A 5,173-nucleotide genomic window follows, 5' to 3' on the forward strand; every position below is an offset into this window, starting at 1 on the left:
GAAACTACATTTATTGGGTGCCAGGCACTGTGATAAAGCATCTTAATTAACAAAATGATCTAATTTAAGTATCACAACTGCCTTGAGCAATGGGCGCTTTCTTTACCACAGTATTACAGATGAGGAAACTGAGTCCCAAAGAGGTTAAATGACTTGTCTGGGTCAATTAAAACTTGGACTAGAATTTAGGCCTGACATCAATACCCATGATCTTTATGCTGTACTCAAAATTTGCAGAACCATGAGTCTCCACGGACTTGGAGTGTGGACTCTGGAATCTCTGCCACCGTGTGGATGCTGAGATAGCCAGGAACATGTGCATAGTGCCAGCAGTTCATGCCTATGACAGCATGAGCCACAGTGGCATGAGGGCTGCATGGATGGAGGGCCGTGGATGGGTGGAGGACTGTGGTGCAGTTTGGCTTAAAGAGCAGCTGGGCAAGGTATGAGGCAACTGCTGGTCTGCTAAGGGGCTGGCAAGCACTGGACTCCCTAAGTCAGAAGTGGATTTTGCCCTGTGCCATAGAATCATGCTTTATGTTCACACCTTAATGATACAGATGACTGGTGCCAGAGTTGAAAGTGACTTGCCCAAGGTCACCCAGTGTAATGTTGAAGCTCAGGAATACCTGTGTGAAATGTCACAGCCACATTTGTGATTTTATAAGACATCAAAGAAAATGAAAACAGTGGGAAATTTCTCCAAAGATACTTCATACTGGATACCAGAGAAGATAGTTATTTTTTAAGTTTTTATTTAAATTCTAGTTAGTTAACACACAGTGTAATCGTTTCAGGATCCAATATAGTGATTCAACACTTCCAGACAACGCCTGGTGCTCATCACAAGTGCACTCCTTAATCTGCATCTCCTATTTAAACCACGCCCCCACCCCCTCCCCTCTGGTAACCATGAGTTTGTTCACTATAGTTAAAAGTCTATCTCTTGGTTTGCCTCTCTCTCTCTTTTTGCTTTTGCTCTTTTCTTTTGTTTCTTAAGTCCCACATATGAGTGAAATCATATGGTGTTTGTCTTTCTCTGACTGAATTACTTCACTTAACATAATATTCTCTAGCTCCATTTATGTCATTGCAAATAGCAAGATTTCACTCATTTTTATGGCTGAGTAATATTCTATTGTATGTATGTACCACATTCTCCTTATCCATTCATCAGTCAATGGACATTTGGGCTGTTTCCATAATTGGACTATTGAAAGTAATGCTGCTATAAACATAGGGGTGCATGTATCCATTTGAATTAGTATTTTTGTATTCATTGGGTAAATACCCAGTAGTGCAATTGCTGGATCCTAGGATACTTCTATTTTTAGCTTTCTGAGAAATCTCCATACTATTTTCCACAGTGGGGGCACCAGTTTGCATTCCCACCAACAGTGTAAGAGGGTTCTCCTTTCTCCACAACCTCACCAACACCTGTTGTTTCTTGTGTTGTTGATTTTAGCTATTCTGACAGGTGTGGGGTGATATCTCATTATAGTTTTGATTTATATTTCCCTGATGATCAGTGATGTTGAGCATCTTTTCATGTGTCTGTTGGCCATCTGTATGTCTTCTCTGGAAAAATGTCTTTTCGTGTCTTCTGCCCATTTTTAATTAGATGATTTATTTTTTGAGTGATGAGTTTTAGAAGTTCCTTATATATTTTGGATACTAATCCTATATTGGATATGTCATTTGCAAGTATCTTCACCCATTCCATTGGTTACCTTTCAGTTTTCTTGGTTGTTTCCTTCACTATGCAGACGCTATTTATTTTTATGAAGTCCCAATAATTTATCTTTGCTTTTGTTTTCCTTGCCTCAGGAGATATATCTAGAAAGAAGTAGCTATGGCCGATGTCAAAGAGGTCACTGCCTATGTTTTCCTCTAAAATTTTCATGGTTTCAGGTCTCACATTTAGGTCTTAATCCATTTTGAACTTATTTTTGTGCGTGGTGTAAGAAAGTTGTTAAGTTTCACTCTTTTGCATGGTGCTGTCCTGTTTTCTGAACATCATTTGTTCAAGAGATTGTCCTTTTCCCTTTGGATAATCTTTCCTTCTCCGTTGAAGATTAATTGACAATATAGTTGTTGGTTTATTTCTGGGTTTTCTATTCTGTTCTGTTGATCAATTTGTTTATTTTTGGGCCAGCACATACTGTTTTGATGACTACAGCTTTGTAATATATGTTGAAATCCAGAATTGTGATGACTACAACATTGTTTTTCTTTTTCAAGTTTGCTTTGGCTATTTGGGGTCTTTTTTGGTTCCAAACAAATTTTAGGATTGCTTTTCCCAGCTCTGTGAAAAATGCTGGTGATATTTTGATAGGAGTGCATTGAATGTGTAGATTGCTTTGGGCAGTACAGACATTTTAACAATATTTGTTCCTCCAATCCATGAGCATGGAATGTCTTTCCATTTCTTTGTGCCCTCTTCAATTTCTTTCATCAGTGTTTTATAGTTTTCAGAATACAGGTCTTTCACCTCTTTGGTTAGGTTTATTCCTAGGTATTTTATGGTTTTGGATGCAATTGTAAATGGGGTTGATTCCTTGATTTCTCTTTCTGCTGCTTCATTATTGGTGTATAGAAATGCAACAGATTTTTGTACGTTGATCTTGTATCCTGCAATATTACTGAATTCGTGTATCAGTTCTAGCAGGTTTTGGTGGAGTCTTTAGGGTTTTCTATATAGAGTATCATGTTATCTGCAAATCATTACAATTTTACTTCTTCCTTGCCAATTTGGATGTCTTTTATTTTTTTCTTGTCTGATTGTTCTGGCTAAGACTTCCAGTACTATGTTAAAAATAGTGGTGAGAGCGGACATCCCTGTCATGTTCCTGACCTTAGAGGAAGAGCTCTTAGTTTTTCCCCATTTATGATATTCACTGTGGGTTTTTCATATATGTCCTTTAGTAATGTTGAGGTAAGTTTCCTCTAACCACACTTTGTTGAGGGGTTTTTATCACAAATGGATGTTGTACTTTGTGAAATGATTTTTCTATATCTATTGAAAAGATCATATAGTTCTTACCCTTTCTTTTATTAATGTTGTATATCACGTTGATTGATTTGCAAATATTGGAACACCCTTGCAACCCAGGAATAAACGCCCCTTGATTGTGGTGAATGATTCTTTTAATGTGCTGTTGCATTCAGTTTGCTAGTATTTTATTGAGAATTTTTGCATTCATATTCATCAGGGATGTTGGCCTGTAGTTCTCTTTTTTAGTGGAGCCTTTACCTGGTTTTGATATCAGGGTAATGCTGGCCTCATAGAATGTATTTGGAAGTTTTCCTTCCTCTTCTAGTTTTTGGAATAGTTTTTTGAGAAAAGGTATTAACTCTTCTTTAAATGTTTGGTAGAATTTGCCTGTGAAGCCATCTGGCCCTGGACTTTTGTTTGTTGGGAGATTTTCATAACTGATTAAATTTCTTTGCTGGTTATCAGTCTGTTCAAGTTTTCTATTTCTTCCTGCTTCAGTTTTGATAGTTTATATGTGTCTAGGAATTTGTCTATTTCTTCCAGGTTGTCCAATTTATTGGCATATAGTTTTTCATAATATTGTCTTATAATTGTATTTCTGAGGTGTTGGTTGTTATTTATCCTCTCTTATTTGTGATTTTATTTATTTGGGTACTTTCTCTTTTCTTTTTGATAAGTCTGGCTAGAGGTTTACCAATATTATTAAGTTTTTTCAAAGAACCAGCTCCTAGTTTCATTGATCTGTTCTATTGTTTTTTTAGTTTCTATATCATTTATTTGTACTCTGAACTTTAATACTTCTTTCCTTCAGCTAGCTTTAAGCTTTGTTGTTCTTTTTCTAGCTTCTTTAGGTGTAAGTTGTTTATTTGAGATTTTACTTGCTTCTTCAGGTAGGCCTCTATTTCTATATATTTCCCTCTTACGACAACTTTTGCTGCATCCAAACGGTTTTGGACCATTGTGTTTCAATTTTCATTTATTTCCGTGTATTTTTTATTTTTTCTTTGATTTCCTGGTTGGCCCATTCATTGTTTGGTAGCATGTTGTTTAACCTCCATGTATTTGTGGTCTTTCCAAAATTTTTCTTTAGGTTGATTTCTAGTTTCATAATGTATGGTTAGAAAAGATGAATGGTGTGATGTCAATCTCTTTGTATTTGTTAAGACCTGTTTTATGACCCAGTAGGTGATCTGTTCTGGAGAATATCCCATGTGCACTGGAAAAGAATGTGTGTTCTGCTACTTTAGGATGGAATGTTCTGAATATATCTAAGTCAATCTGGTCCAGTGTGTCATTCAAAGCCATTGTTTCCTTGTTGATGTTGTGTTACAATGATCTGTCCATTGATGTAAGTGGGGTGTTAAAGTCCCCTACTATTATTGTATTATTATCAGTTAGTTCCTTTATGCTTGCCTTTGTTTTATATATTTGGGCACTCACATGTTAGGTACATAAATATTTACAATTATTATATCTTCTTGTTGCAATGTCCCCTTTATGATTATATATTTACTTCTTTGTCTCCTGTTAAGCTCTGTTTTAAAGTCTACTTCTTCTGAAAAAAGTTGTTTGATAAGTGTTTCTCCATCCCCTCACTTTCGAGCTGCATGTGCCTTTAGGTCTAAAATGAGTGTCTTGTAGGCAGCATATAGATGGGTCTTGTTTTTTATTTATGCATTCTGACCCCCTATGTCTTTTGATTGGAGTATTTAGTCCATTTGCTTTCAAAGTAATTATTGATAGATATGTATTTAGTGCCATTTTATTACTTGTTTTGTCATTGTTTCCTGAGATTTCTCTGATCCTTTGTCTTTGTCACTTTTGACAAAAGAGTGGACTCAAAGAGTCCACTTTAATATTTCTTGCAGGGCTGGCTTAGTGGTCATGAACTCCTTTTGTTTTGTTTTGTTTTGTTTTGTTTTAAAGATTTTATTTATTTATTTGACAGAGAGAGAGAGACAGTGAGAGGGGGAACACAGCAGGGGGAGTGGGAGAGGGAGAAGCAGGCTTCCCGCGGAACAGGGAGCCTGACGTGAGGCTCAGTCCCAGGACCCTGGGATCATGACCTGAGCCGAAGGCAGACACTTAAGGACTGAGCCACCCAGGCGCCCCGAACTCTTTTTGTTTTTGTTTGTCTGGGAAACTCTTTATTTCTCCTTCTCTTCTGAATGATAGTCC

General features: G+C 36.8%; 1 pseudogene; it reads left to right on the forward strand.

Moving 5' to 3' along the window:
• Positions 1–314: 314 nt before the first annotated feature.
• LOC112811422 (pleckstrin homology domain-containing family A member 1-like) overlaps positions 315–5,173 on the forward strand; it is a 7,462-nt pseudogene continuing 2,603 nt past the window's right edge.

This window comes from Callorhinus ursinus, unplaced genomic scaffold, assembly GCF_003265705.2.
Source record: "Callorhinus ursinus isolate GAN/ISIS: 27379988/994484 unplaced genomic scaffold, GSC_fseal_2.0 scaffold146, whole genome shotgun sequence".
Classification (NCBI taxonomy): Eukaryota; Metazoa; Chordata; class Mammalia; order Carnivora; family Otariidae; genus Callorhinus; species Callorhinus ursinus.